General features: G+C 44.5%; 1 long non-coding RNA gene across 1 annotated transcript in view; it reads right to left on the bottom strand.

Annotated features, from left to right (window-relative positions):
* LOC140329231 (uncharacterized) overlaps positions 1-14271 on the bottom strand; it is a 55631-nt gene that overhangs the window by 15098 nt on the left and 26262 nt on the right. The window contains exon 2 of the long non-coding RNA XR_011920441.1: positions 12671-12796. This is a non-coding gene — a long non-coding RNA (uncharacterized lncRNA). The remainder of the gene's footprint in view (positions 1-12670; positions 12797-14271) is intronic.

Here is a 14271-nt window from a genome sequence, read left to right as displayed (position 1 = left end):
ACTTCTTTTTCTATTTCATCTGGCAGGGGGCAAAGCCAGGAACTTCTCAGCAGCCCCTCGTATATCCATTTCAAAGTACATTTCCAGCAAGGTAATGAGCACAAAGAGAAACAAAAATCAACAAAAAAGTGTCCTAAGAGAGATAAGTCAAACATCACTGACCACCCTTTAAGAATGGTAGCCTAGCTAGCTTTGGCTTAAGTTTTACAATGTACAGAAACACTAGATTTGTTTGAGTATTAAAGCCACTGGTTGAGCATGAAGGGATAGCAGACAGGCCACATACTTCTCTTAGCACAGGTTACTGGCACTAAGCTGATTGCAGAACTTCATCAAATACCTTTGTCCAGGATATGTGATGCATTCTGTGTAACTTCCAAAGAGACATTGTACATCCTTTAGCTTGCAGAGAAGTAAAATAGGGATGAGCGAGAAGGCCCCTGACAGTTTTGCGAAAATGTCCTTAAACTTCCGATGGGTCTGCAAAATTTCAGCGAACCGGTTTCGCGAATTCCACCAAGTGGTTTTCCAGAAAATGGCAGGCAAAATGACAGCAGGCAAATAGGATTTTGCGTGATGGACAGCGTCACCAAGGCAGCATAAACATTAGGACATTGAGAAAGGGTGAACTCAACCCACTAGCAACAGTCTCTGCTGTCAAAACATCAGAAGAATACATTGCTATTTAATGTATGCACCCCTATTTAATTTATATAGCTGCATAACTTGTTTACCTTATATAAAAACTATTTGTTAATAATAATTGCTAGCTGGCATCATGACCTGGATGACATGTTAGGAATGCCATCCATAAAGTTGCGAACAAGTAGCGCGGTGACATTAAGCAAAAGGATGGAGGACCAGAGACAGAGCGTGGGTCAGCGAGAGCAGTAGCAATGTATGGCCTCTTCAGCAATCGCCAGGGAGACTGTAATGGTAAGTGTCATGAGGAGCTGGGTGTAGTGCATCGTCACTGCCACTCAGAAGTGTGTAATACAATTTTTGTGAATAGAGTACTGACAGGCGGCAGCAGCAGGAGGAGGCGGTGCGTCCTGAGTGTGGACCGCATTGGTAAGTGGCATCTACAGCTAGGTGCAGTGCATCGTCAATGCCACCCAGAAGTGTACAATTTTAGAGAAAAAAATACTGACAGGAGGCAGCAGCAACAGCAGAAGGAGGAGGCGGTGGGCCCTGAGAAGGAGCAGAGACCACATTGGTACATGGCATTTAGAGCTGGGTGTAGTGCATCATCAATGCCACCCATCCAGAAGTGTGTAATACAATTTTAGTGAATGGAGTACTGACAGGCGGCACCAGCAACAGCAGGAGGAGGCGGTGGGCCCTGAGACAGAGCGGGGACTGCATTGCTAACTGGCATCTAGAGCTAGGTGTAGTGCATCGTCATTGCCACCCAAAAGTGTACAATTTTTGTGAATAGAGTACTGAAAGCCGGCAACAGCAGGAGGAAGATGAAGCAGTGGGCACTGAGACGCAGCAGGGACTGCATTGGTAACTGGCATCTAGAGCTGGGTGTAGTCCATCGTCAATGCCACCCAGAAGCGTGTAATACAAATATCTGAAATTTGTGAAGGGCCAGACCAAGATGTTTTGTGTGCCAGCATTGTTGCTGTTGTCTGTGGTGCATCATGAAGTGGATGACATGAAAGCCAACCCTGAATCTTAAAATACTTAGCTGAAAAATTAGGCAAAGGCAATGTTACCTATCAGTGTGGCAGTACTGGGGGTTTTCATCTGCAGTTTGTTGGCCTCCCGGGAGCAGCAGAAATGTAGAGTATATTGCTAGCTGGCATAATGGCAAGCATGACATTGGCGATGAATGCCACCCCTGTACATCGCAAAAACTAGCAATAAAATTCAACCGAGGCAGGCTCAGCTGACAGGGTATTGGTGATAGGCAGCCACAGATTCAGCACAGGAGCAGTGTTGGTTCACAGCGGCATCTTGACTGGCCAGTGAGTACTTGTGTCAATCAGTGACTGACATCTGCAGTGGGGGTATAATAGTTGTTAGTAACCCACCTTTCGTTCATTTTCAAAAAGGTGAGGCGATTGACATCTTCTGGCGACAGTTGTGATCGGTTGTCCGTGACCACTCCGCCAGCGGCACTGAAGGTTCTTTCAGACAGAACACTGGATGCCAGGCACAAAAGAAGCTTGATGGCATACTGTGCCAACTGCTGGCAGATTTCAAGCCTGTTGACCCAAAAAGTAATGGTATCACTACTGTCAGGACAGGCATTCTCCTCATAACTACTGTCATCAACACCACTACCACAAGCAGCCAGAAAAGAGCCAATGTAATCGTGCACCATGCGCTTAATCTGTTCTCAATGGTTATGCCCCCGCACTTCACTTGTTTTAGGGGGCCGCAACAGGTTTCGCCAAGCATCCAGAAAATCCCCCCTGCCTTGGCCTACACTTTTGGATGTGTGTGGCCTGCTGCCACTACTGCTGATGCTGCTGCCACCGCTACAGGAGGATACGGTGAATATGGTGTCCGCCTGAGCTCCCTGTGTGGTATGTGGTGCACGGAACTCACACAGCCGGTCACATAGTATTCTGCTAAGGTGGGTCACATTTTCTTTCTCTTGTGCTGGATTGGGTAGAAACTGTGACATTTTGTCTTTGTAGCTGTGATCCAGAAGGGTGGCCAGCCAGTAATCATCCCAGTTGGACAGGTCCTGTCCAACAGCCCCAACATGGTCTCCCTTCATCATCATAATCATCTTCCTCCTCCTCTTGCTCCTCCTGATGCTGGCTGTGCGCTATGGAGTGTATTGTCATCCTCCTCCCCCATTTCTTCCCCTCCTCTCCCATCGCAACTTTCCATCAGACCACACAGGGTATTATCAAGCAGAAAGATGATGGGTATGACATCTTTCCAGCCTGACCACTCCCGACTCATGTTTGTAGCCTGCTTAAGGGGGGGCAGTACCTTGCACAGCGTCTCCATCTGCAGCCACTGGTCACTGGTAAAATAGCTTAGTTGTGTGGCTGTACCAAGGACCCGGCTTCCTCCATGCACCACGCTGACCAAGTAATGGAGGATGGCTAGTTTTGCCCACACAGACAATGGAGCATATGCAGGGTGGAGTTCCATCTAGTCACAGTGTCACAAATCAGTCTACGCGGTGGAAGCCTCTGTTGGGGCCTGATCTTGCTAAGCGCTGTGGCGGCAGTAGGGGATCAGCGTACATGGCTGCAGATGAAGCGAGCCTGTCTCAGTAAGTCCTGCATTCCTGGATATGTACGGAGGAACTTCTGCACCACCAGGTTCAGTACGTGCGCAAAGCAGGCCACAAGGTTGGTCCCGTTGTTGCACACTACGTTGCCTGTTGTGAGCCGGGAGGGTGTCAGCCATGCCTCAACCGCTCTGTGCAAAGCGGACAAAAGTTCTCTGGCGGTGTGACTTTTCTCCCTCATGGACACCAGTTTCAGCACTGCTTGGCAACGCGTGTGCTTGAGGGAGCCGTAGTGGCGTGCCCGCTTAACCGAGGGTTTGCCGGTAGAAGGAATGAAGGAGGAGGAGGAAGAGGACTGGGGTGGCCCATGCTTTCCCACAACACCCCTCGGCGGGGGTACTAGGTGCTGCAATGCCTCTTGCAGACTACCGCCCACTGAGCTATGCAAGGTCACCCAGTGAGCAGTGAAGGACAGGTAGCATCCCACTCCGTGCCTGGTTGTCCAGCTGTCCATGGTGAGGTGGATTTGACTAGACACCAAGAATGCCAATGCCCAGGAGGGGTTACCCATTACATGTGCATGTAAACTGAGAACAGCTGTGCGGGAGAAGTAATGCCTGCTTGGTAAATGCCACCGAGGCTTGGCACAGGCCATCAGGTCACGGAAGGGAGCAGAGTCCACAATGCTGTACGGCAGTAGCTGCAAGGCCAATAGTTTGGCCAGACGTGAACTGAGTTCGATGACTCTTTTTATTGGTTGAGCCCATAGCCTGATGCCTTGCGCAGAACTCCGGTAGAGTGGGCTGAGGGAACTGGGGGCTGAAGGGACTGGGAGCTGAAGGGGTCACTGGAGTACCCATCTTGCGGCGACGCCACGAAACCTGCAGGCCAGAAGTTGATACTTCTTTGCAGCTGGATGTCTGGCTGGCACCAACTTCCTGAGAGGTTCTTTGGGACTCACATGAGGCAGATTTGCGGCCCTTTCCATTCCTAGTCTGTTGCTGCTGCCTCTCTTCTACGTCTGTGTCAGAACTGCTGCTAGCCCTTACATGCAGTGGTGGTTCCCAGGTGACATCAGGGTCATCATCATCCTCATTTTCACCTAAGGAAACCTCTGCTAATGCAGCTACTGATGCAGAACCCTCGCCCAGCAAGTGCTGACCACACTCTCCAATGGACTCAAAGTCTGCCTCCTGCTCTGACAATGACAGATCCCCAGGCTGTTCATCAAACAACAAGCTAGAGTCATCAGGAGGTACAGGCACATTAGCCACGCTAACTCCTGTCCTTGCTTCTGTCACTGCTGTGCTGGTTGCTGCTGCAGAAATACAGCCTGCTGCACTTGAGGCCCCTGAGACCCAGTACACAATGCTCTTTGCATGGCGTGGCTGTATGACTGTAGTACTCCCTCTCAATAAATCTACCAGTGTACTGGTGCTCCGCACACATCTCAGACCTGTTTGACAACTTGTGCTCCTTCTGCTGCTCTCCTACAGTGGCGGACTCCTGGAGAGTACACCCCCTGCCAGATGAGGCAGGTCGCCCAACACCACCACGCCTTCCCCTGGGTCTACCGCACATCTTTTACTTATTCTGGCAAAAATGCACCATTACCAAACAGTATCTTTGGTAAATAGCAAGTGGTATCAGAATAAATTATGTTTTTTTAAGAGAATTACAGATTTTTTTCCGGCTTTTTTGATAGATAGCAGGTGCTAGCAGGATGAAATATCTGTATTTTTTGATGGAGAAATACAGAAATTGTTCGGGCTTCTTTGATAGATAGCAAGTTGTATCAGAATGAAATATCTGTATTTTTTTTTTAGAGTAATACAGAATTTTTTCTGGCTTTTTTGATAGATAGCAAGTGGGATCAGAATGAAATATCTGCATTTTTTTATGAGAGAAATACATTTTTTTTTTTGTTTTTGATAGATAGCAAGTGCTATTGTCACGAATAACAGGGAGGGGAGGGTAACAGAAAGGTTTATTAACTACTCAGCCTCAAATGACTAGGGAAAAGGGAATGGTCACCCCCTGCAGACACCCTAATCTAGCCCTAACTCCTAACTGTATGAGCATCCCCTGATGGTGGGAATGCTCATACACAGGAACCTAGTCCCTACTAGCCCTGTATAGCCCTGGTTCAGTCTGTCCATTCGACTGAGGATGAAAGGCCGAAGAGAAGGACAATTGTATGCCCAGACGAGTGCAGAACGCTTTCCAGAATCTGGAAAAAAATTGAGTCCCCCTATCAGACCCCACATTCGTGGGAATACCGTGTAGCTTCACGATGTTATCGACAAACACTTGTGCGAGGGTTTTAGCATTAGGTAGCCTTGCCAATGCAATAAAGTGCGACATCTAGCTGAAGCGATCAACAATCACCAGAATCACGTTTTTTCCTGAGGAATTCGGCAAATCAGTGATAAAATCCATCGATAAATGAGTCCAAGGTCGGGATGGGATTGACAACGGAAGTGGGGATCCAGAAGGCCGAGTATGTGTCACCTTAGCACGAGCACAAGTACTACATGCTGACACATAGCCCTCAACACATTTACGCAACCCCGGCCACCAGAATCTACGAGAGATGAGATCGACCGTGGATTTGTTCCCAGGGTGTTCTGTAAGGACTGTACAGTGGTGTTTCTCGAACACCTTATGTCGCAATTCATAAGGAACAAACAATTTGCCCGAAGGGCAAGAATCCGGTGCATCTCCATGGGCCTCCAATATTACTACTCCCTCAGACAAAATCGGACCAGGATCTTCCGAATCACCCCCCCAGGAAAGCTACGCGACAAATCGTCCGCCTTGACGTTCTTAACCCCAGGGCAATAGGTGACAATGAAATTGAACCTGGTAAAAAAACAACGACCACTCGGCCTGTCTAGGGTTCAGACGTTTAGCCGACTCCAAATATGCCAGATTTTTGTGATCGGTAATTACCGTAATAGGATGGATCGCTTCTTCCAACCAATGACGCCATTCCTCAAAAGTTAAGTCCAACTTAATGGCCAGCAACTCTCCATTACCTACATCATAATTTTTCTCCACATTAGAGAGTTTTTTAGAGAAGAAAGCACATGGGCGCCATTTACTAGGTGACGTCTTGCTTGCCAATCGATAGTAGGATTATGTTTACTTAACCATGGTAAACCTAGCACCAACGGAGCAGGAAGACCCTCCAACACAAAGCAGGAGATGGATTCTTGATGAAAATCACCCACTTTTAAACGAATGTCCTGCACCATTTGTGACAAACATTTCTGCGAGAGAGGAGCAGAATCAATTGCAAACACTGAGATATTTTTTTCTAATGCACTAGTTGTTAACCCATGCATACGGACGAACTGACCATCGATTAAGTTAACCTCTGCCCCGCTGTCAATAAACACATGAATTTCCACCTTTTTGGAGTCTAGCGCCACCTCAGCAGACAGGAGAAATCAAGTACCACCGGTAAAAGATGAAAATAATTTCTCTGATTCTCCACACAGACCACCCAGTGAGAGATGAGGGTTAAACACACCCCCTTTTTTTTGTTTTCACCTTGGCGCTGAACATAGGGGCAGACATTGACAAAATGTCCCTGTTTTCCACAGAAAAAACAAAGTCCATTCTTATGCCCAAAATTCTTATTGCCAGGTCCAGAGGTAGCTCCCCCCAACTGCATAGGTTCGTCATCAGACCTAACCTCAAGCACCTCTCCACCCAACGTATCAGAGGAGGGTGCCATCTTGTAGGATTGTACATCCTGAGATTGAGGAATTTTTGATCTCTCCCTCAGGCGTCTATCCATACGTACAGCTAGGGACATAGCCGCTTCTAATGACCCAGGATTTTCATGAAACACCAATGCATCCTTCAGGATCTCAGATAGCCCATGACAAACAGTAATGACCACCAGCTGCACCTGATACAAGGGGAGTGGTCATTACAAACAACAACACAGAAACAAGTAAAAACAAAGAGACTGACAGATAATCACACATGCAGCTTGTCTGACAGTTCCTCAAACTTCCGTCACGGAAGGGACCGTGACAGCTATAAGAATGAATTATCTGTTTTTGTTGAGAGAAATACAGAAATTTTTTCTGGATTTTTTGATAGAAAGTGCTATCAGAATTAAATATTTTTCTGGCTTTTTTGATAGATAGCAAGTGCTATCAGAATGAAATATCTGTTTTTTTGGAGAGTAGGACAGACAGTGTTTCCACCGTTTTTGCTAGATAGCAAGAGGTAGCATCAAAAACTGCACAATCTGTATATTTCAAGATATACAGAAGGTTCCTAACCTGTCCCTGTCAGAATGCACTTCTCTCCCTTCTTCTTTCTCAGACACAGAACACACAAGATGGAGTAACTAACCCCTCCCTCCTTCACTGTATATATACCTGTGCTCAGATCTCTCCTGATTGGGCTGTTGGGCCTTGCTGTGCATCATGGGAGCAATGATTCGCTCCCAGCCGCAGCATTCCCTCCGGAAATAGTTTGGTTCAGCGAGAACACGACCTCTTGGTGAGTTACAAGGCTGTTCTCATCTAAATGTTCGATAAGCGAGAAAGGCCCGATTCGCAGCGAGATCGAACTTACAAATCTCGCTCGCTCATCCCCAAAGCAAAATATCATTTCAACAGGAGGTACAATACAGGGACATGTGAATAAATAAGTTTGATATTTGCTCATTATTTTTGCTATTTGCTGTGGTTCCCTCTGCAAAGCAAAAAATCCATGAAATTGTAAAAACAACTGCAAGTTTTGGATAGACATGTTAACACCACTATAATGTTCTTATGTAGTGGGGCCTAGTTAAAAAGATAATAATAATAATAGCAGGCAGTTCACAAGAAAATTTTTTTTTTTTATTGACTGTACCCACAATCAGCTTCCCACTCTGAGATTTTTGCTTTAATGTAAAAGAGCAGCAGATAAGCTTCTAAAACCTTTCTAAGTAAACAAACCAGGAAAACTGTCTTGACAGATAACCTGATCTGTAAGCAACAACATCCCTTTTTCTTACAGTACAGCTCGATATTACTTAATAATGCATAATGACTGCTAATGTACTGTGGGGGGGGTGGGAGACATGTATTTATGTTAGCAAAAAATTAGTATATATATATATATATATATATATATATATATATATATATGCACACACACACTATTTTCTAAATAACAGACTCAGATTAAGTATTTCGACGTTTGATGCATACTTTTGGAATGAAAGACTCAAACCCCTATCACACCAATATTATTTTATAAAATCTGCAGTCCTTTAAATAAAACAGTTTTGCTTATGACAACTCCATTTGTTCAACTGTAAATCTTTTCATGCAACGAGTCAATGCAAAAAACGAGAAAGAAGGATTTAAACTAAAGTGATACAGAAACATTAAAACATGGGACCCCATACACATAAATAAATAAAAAATCCACCATGTGTGGTCACCTCCTTTATGTACCATTTTCCATTCAATCACTGTTCTATACAAACTCATCTAATAATACATTAAACACGTTTTTGGTTTGTTCCACTCTAGATGGGGCATGTTTTCAAGCTTGTCTGATTGTGGGCTACATATCAGCTACTCTCCTGCTCCAAGCAAAATGGTTTATTCACCGATATGACACCCCATTGAGCTGTCCCTAACTCAAGGAACAACCACTTCTAGCTCCACAAAGTAAAATTATGCTGATCTGCTGAGGGCCACTACGCACAAGCAGAACTGGTGCCAATATTACACTCGACTGAAGGATCTAATCAATATTCTGATCAGTAAGAATACAAGATTCTTCCCGTATGATTCCAAGTGAAAATGTGCCCAATGTGTAATAGCCCTTAAAAATATATTAGATCAGAAGTGAAAATCTGCCTTTGAATGCTTGCTCTTAGAGATATAATCAGAGGTCACACAGAGCTCACAAAATATGATTGTCTCCTGTTACATCCATAGATGGCTGAATCTTCCCACGTCCACTGGAGGAATGTAATAGAAAGGCTAACAGATGTATGTCTGCTCATTACTAATGCACTGTTTACACACATTTGTACACTGTACTTTTAATATAAACTGGTTATCTGTCTTTTCTTGGCCTCCACATTGAGTTCCTAAATCCTAACACAGAAGTTAGATGCTCAGTGTCACTGCCACTAATCTGGACGTTGTTTGGCTGTTTTTGTCTCTTGTCTGTTTGAGACAAAATGTAATAGGAGAATGCAGGGACCAGGAATGATAAAATATTATGGTTATTTGTATAGGTTTGGCCATGCATCTTAGATAGCTGTTGTCTTGTATAGCTGGGTGTAGCACATGCATGTATACAGCAGGGTGTCATGGACGGAGAGAAGATAAACAATACCAAGCAGAGGGTAGAGTATACCCCATAACCTGTAAACTAATTCAGCTGTATTGATGGTTGTGTGGTGAATCTTTCACCCAAATGAACAAGATCATACTTATTACTCTTCCCCCCACTGTTCATAATCGAGGATTGACCATTTTTGGCTCCCACATTCTGAGTTACACAAAGTCGCCTCTTGCTCCATTGATGATAACGTTATCGCCCTGATCTCGACTTCTCTAGAATTGGCGTACTCAGCTACCAAATCTTGGCACTGGAGCCTAAATGAGTCCCTTTTCCAGGATGCAGCAGTGGTAGCAGATGCCTCCTCGTAACTAACCCACTATTTTAGTACCAACTCAACTCCCAAAAGCGACCCACTCCTGATCTGGGAGGCCCATAACGATGTCATACGAGGTGTGTTTATTAAACATAGAGCCAGGCTAAAGAGAGAATGCCAAAAAGAAATAGTAGACACAATACAACAAATTTCTGTCCTAGAAACTTCCCATAAGGCCACATTGGATGATACAGAAGGTAGAGCAATGCACGCTCTCCGTGAGAAACTATTCCTGCTTTGCCTCAATAAAGCTACAGCCTCATTAACCAGGTGCAAGCACGTTTTATGAAGCATTACAGCTATCAGGGACTACCTTTCCAATTTGGGCCTTCCTTCCCTTTCATTAGCCAAGAGGGACTTAATATAATCGCCAATACAGAACACTCCCAAAGGAAAAAACCCCAGGCCCTGACAGCTTTCCACTTTCATACTACAAGACTTTTCAGGATTATCTGGGTTCACACTTGGTGAAGGCCTGTATTAACATTTCTGAAGGCAGTAGGTTCTCCCTGGACTCCCTGCGGGCTACAATCACGGTTATACCCAAGGAAGGCAAAGATCCCTATGTGCCAGTTATCGCCCCATTTCCATTCTCAACCAGGATCTCAAACTTCTTACTAAAATTCTTGCATCAAGACTGCTTAATGGTATGTACAGCCTTATCCACTATGACCAGGTTGGATTCATGCCCAGCAGGGAGGCCAGAGACAACACAATAAGGGTTTTAAATTTGATACATTACGCCAAATCCAGGAATATCCCACTAATGGTACTATCCACGGATGCTGAAAAGGCCTTTGACCGTGTCGATTGGCTCTTTAGGGATCAAACTGCCATGGTCAGGGTGAATGGATTACACTCAGCACCCTTACACATCCCCAAAGGCCCAAGACAAGGATGTCATCTGTCGCCACAAATATTTATTCTAACGCTTGAACCCTTGCTCAGTACCATCCGTGCTTTCAGAGGCATTGAGGGCCTAGGCATGGGTGTTGCGAGCCAAAGGGTGGCCGCCTATGCGAATGATTTTTTGTTTGCCACAACCAACCCTTCTTTGCCTAATTTCATGAAAGTCCAGAGCGATTATGGCCTCTTATCCAATTTTAAGATTAATTAGGCTATGTCGGCACTGGATATTTCTCTCCTGGCAACGGCCTGCTCTTTTTTGAAAGTTCTTTTGCTTTCAAGTGGGAACCACAATCATTTGCAGCGGTCACCAACCGGTGGTCCGCAAAAAAATTTTGGGGGTCTGGGCCTCTGGCTGGTGCACCCCCAAGCGGGGTCAGAAGAGGGCCTCGCTGGAGGGACGCACCGACCAGAGCGGGGGAATACGTCCCCATACAAGTCCCAGGCGCAGGAAAGTGGGTGAGCTGTGTCCCTGGACATAACCCGCCCACTGGGAGTGGGTGGGGCTATGTCACAGTGACGTCACTATGGGGGAGGTTTCTCCCCCTTTGATACCTGCCTTCCCACACATGCGGGGTCAGGAGCCAGTGATTTTAGTGGTCCGCAGAACCAAAAAGGTTGGCGAACACTGATCTATTGCATATTTTGGCACAGTGGTGCCCAGAGATTTACCCAAAACATTATCGTTATCCAAAAAGCTGCAGTGATTACTCCCAGATGTGTCTGACAGTTGTAGGAGATGTCAGTCATTGTTGGGATCCTTACTGCACATCTCCTGGGATTGCCCAAAACTGCAACACTTTTGGTCACCGATTAGGTCTATCACCCAGAAGATGTCAGATCAAAACATCCCTGAAGATCCCACCTTTTTTCTGTTACAACAAAACTCTTTACCCCCTCAAATCAAATCCCCTGGATATCATAGTCACTTTGCCTAAATAACAGGTCTCAATGCTGTTAGTATCAATACACCATTTTTCCCTTCTTTCTGTGTATCTGTGCTTTTTCAGTATTTTTGAGATGTTGGAGGAAAGTGGATTACTGAGGAGAAACCTACATAAGACACAAGAATCTACAGTTACTTGTAGAAATTAATCAGCGGGCATGTGGTGGACCCAGCAGTGAATTTTAAAAAACAGATAACTGGACCATGCCCTAGTATTAGCCTTGTCTTTTTTTTTGTGATTACCGTATTTTTTGCCATATAAGACGTACTTTTTCTTCCCCAAAACTGGGGGGGAAAAGTTAGTGCGTCCTATACGACAAATGTGTTAAAAAAAAATAATTCAAATATTATACTCACCCGATACCCGATCCTGCGTGTGTCTCTGGCTGCAGCGTGTCTCTTCTCTCCTCTGCCAGCATCGTGTTTTCTCCTGTCTGTAAAGCAAAGCGAAAGAAGCCGGCACAGCGCCACCTGCTGTTCCCTGTCCTAACTGCCGTCCAATAGAAAAAAAGCACAGAGTGATCAGAAGGGGAATTTGAATGACAGAGTGATCAGAAGGGGAGTTTGAATGACAGAGTGATCAGAAGGGGAGTTTGAATGACAGAGTGATCAGAAAGGGAATTTGAAAGGTACAGAGTGATCAGAAAGGGAATTTGAATGGCACATGAGTGATCAGAAGGGGAATACCGGTATGAATGGCACATGAGTGATCAGAAGGGGAATAATCTTTCAGAATCTTTTTTTCTAGATTTTCCTCCTTTAAAATTGGGTGCGTCTTATATTCCGGAGCGTCTTATACGGTGAAAAATACGGTACCAATAGCAGTCTTTCAGTCTTTATACCGCTTTCAAAAAATGTTTCCATATTAAAAAAGTTTTGCTTTTTACCTCCCCAAACAGAACAAAAAATAAAAATATGTACTTACCTTAGTTGGATGTGGGCTAAATCACATTGCCTCACTGTGACTTCTTTGGATAACTGTGAACTCATAATCCCATGAGAATGCAACCCTACCATTGCAGAAGGACATTCCTTTGAGGATTTTAAGTGCCTAGGAGGCAGAAATGAGAGGTGGTTATTTGACCAAGCCATGAAGTGAATACATTTTGTTTTATTTTTTTGAGAAATCTATATGAAGATTTAGTTTTTTGTTTGGGGGACAGGGGGTTACACCTGCATGGAAAGTAAGCTTTAGGATAACCAATCATGCATATTCTGTATGCACACTTCCCTTTTCAGAGTGGTTCACTATAAAACATTGGGGACTTATATATATATATATATATATATATACACACACACACACATACATACACACACATTGATACTCATCAGAACATCATGAGGGAGCCCCGTCAATAGAATAAGTATATCCTAAGACGTTTTCCTTCCCTACTTACTGAACACTACTTAGTGGTTAAAAGGTATGGGTATATCAATTTAAATGTCTTTCATAGTACCTCCTGCAGAAAATAAATCTTTGTGGGTGTTTTTAATGGAGAATCACAGGAGAAATTGAATAATTGGCAATTGTCTTTGGAAATGTTTTTATTAAAGATTTTTTTTAAAGTAGGTACAAAAACAGAACAAACAATAAAGCAATACAACATTAAACAGAAGTTGTAATAAGTACCTGAGTATAACAAAAGGTGAAATAGCAATACACTGAAAGATGTAGGAAAAGCTTGAGAATAACCAGCTTCAAACGCATCTGAGGTTTTCAGTAAGTGCAATAAACAAGTATAAACCCTGAGGGGTCTAAAATCTCGATGAAAGTCAAGTTCTTAGATACTCTCAGGACAGTGCACACCAGATCATATATATAATTCGGGTTCAGTAAAATCAACAATAAAAAGTGAGCATCTATAACAAAAAACCAAAGGAGAAAAATCCAGGAAAAGGGGAGAAAGAGCAAAGGGCGAGGATGAGACAATAGGAGTGTGAGTGCGACTATGATGTCAAACATTAGGGGTTAAATATTTCAGTTGGGCAATTGAGCATAATATTGATCCCAACTGGCCCAGATTTTCTAGAATTTGTCTACTGTATTCCTAAGGAGAGCTGTAAGATACTCCATGAGATGCATCTCCCGGATCGTGTAAAAAGATGCTCCGTTGAGGGAGGCCGTGTAGTCATCCATTTAGAGGGAATTTGTGTGTGCGCCGGCATCAATATATGAGACAGCAATCTGCGGGTGATTTTTGGCAATGCAGTAAAGGGTTGGCCCAGGAGGTGGGTGAGGAGGTCCAGAGACACCTGCTGTTGGGTGACATCCAAGAGTAACTTAATAACTTGTGACCAGTACTCCCGAATAAGGGGATAAAACCAAAAGATGTGCTCCAAGGTGCCCCTGTGGGACCCACATCGCCAGCACATGGAATCAACATTACGGAACAACCGATGGAGCACATCCAGTGTATGATACCGTCTCAATATAATCTTATACAGATTTTCCCTGTAAAGTGAATAGAACTCTTGTGAGCCCCCTTCCATATATCCGACCACTCCTCAGGGTCCAAGGTCCGA

The sequence above is a fragment of the Pyxicephalus adspersus genome, chromosome 4 (assembly GCF_032062135.1).
Source record: "Pyxicephalus adspersus chromosome 4, UCB_Pads_2.0, whole genome shotgun sequence".
Lineage (NCBI taxonomy): Eukaryota > Metazoa > Chordata > Amphibia > Anura > Pyxicephalidae > Pyxicephalus > Pyxicephalus adspersus.
The sequence above is the reverse complement of the archived record's forward strand: the minus strand, read 5'-3'. Positions and strand labels throughout refer to the sequence as shown.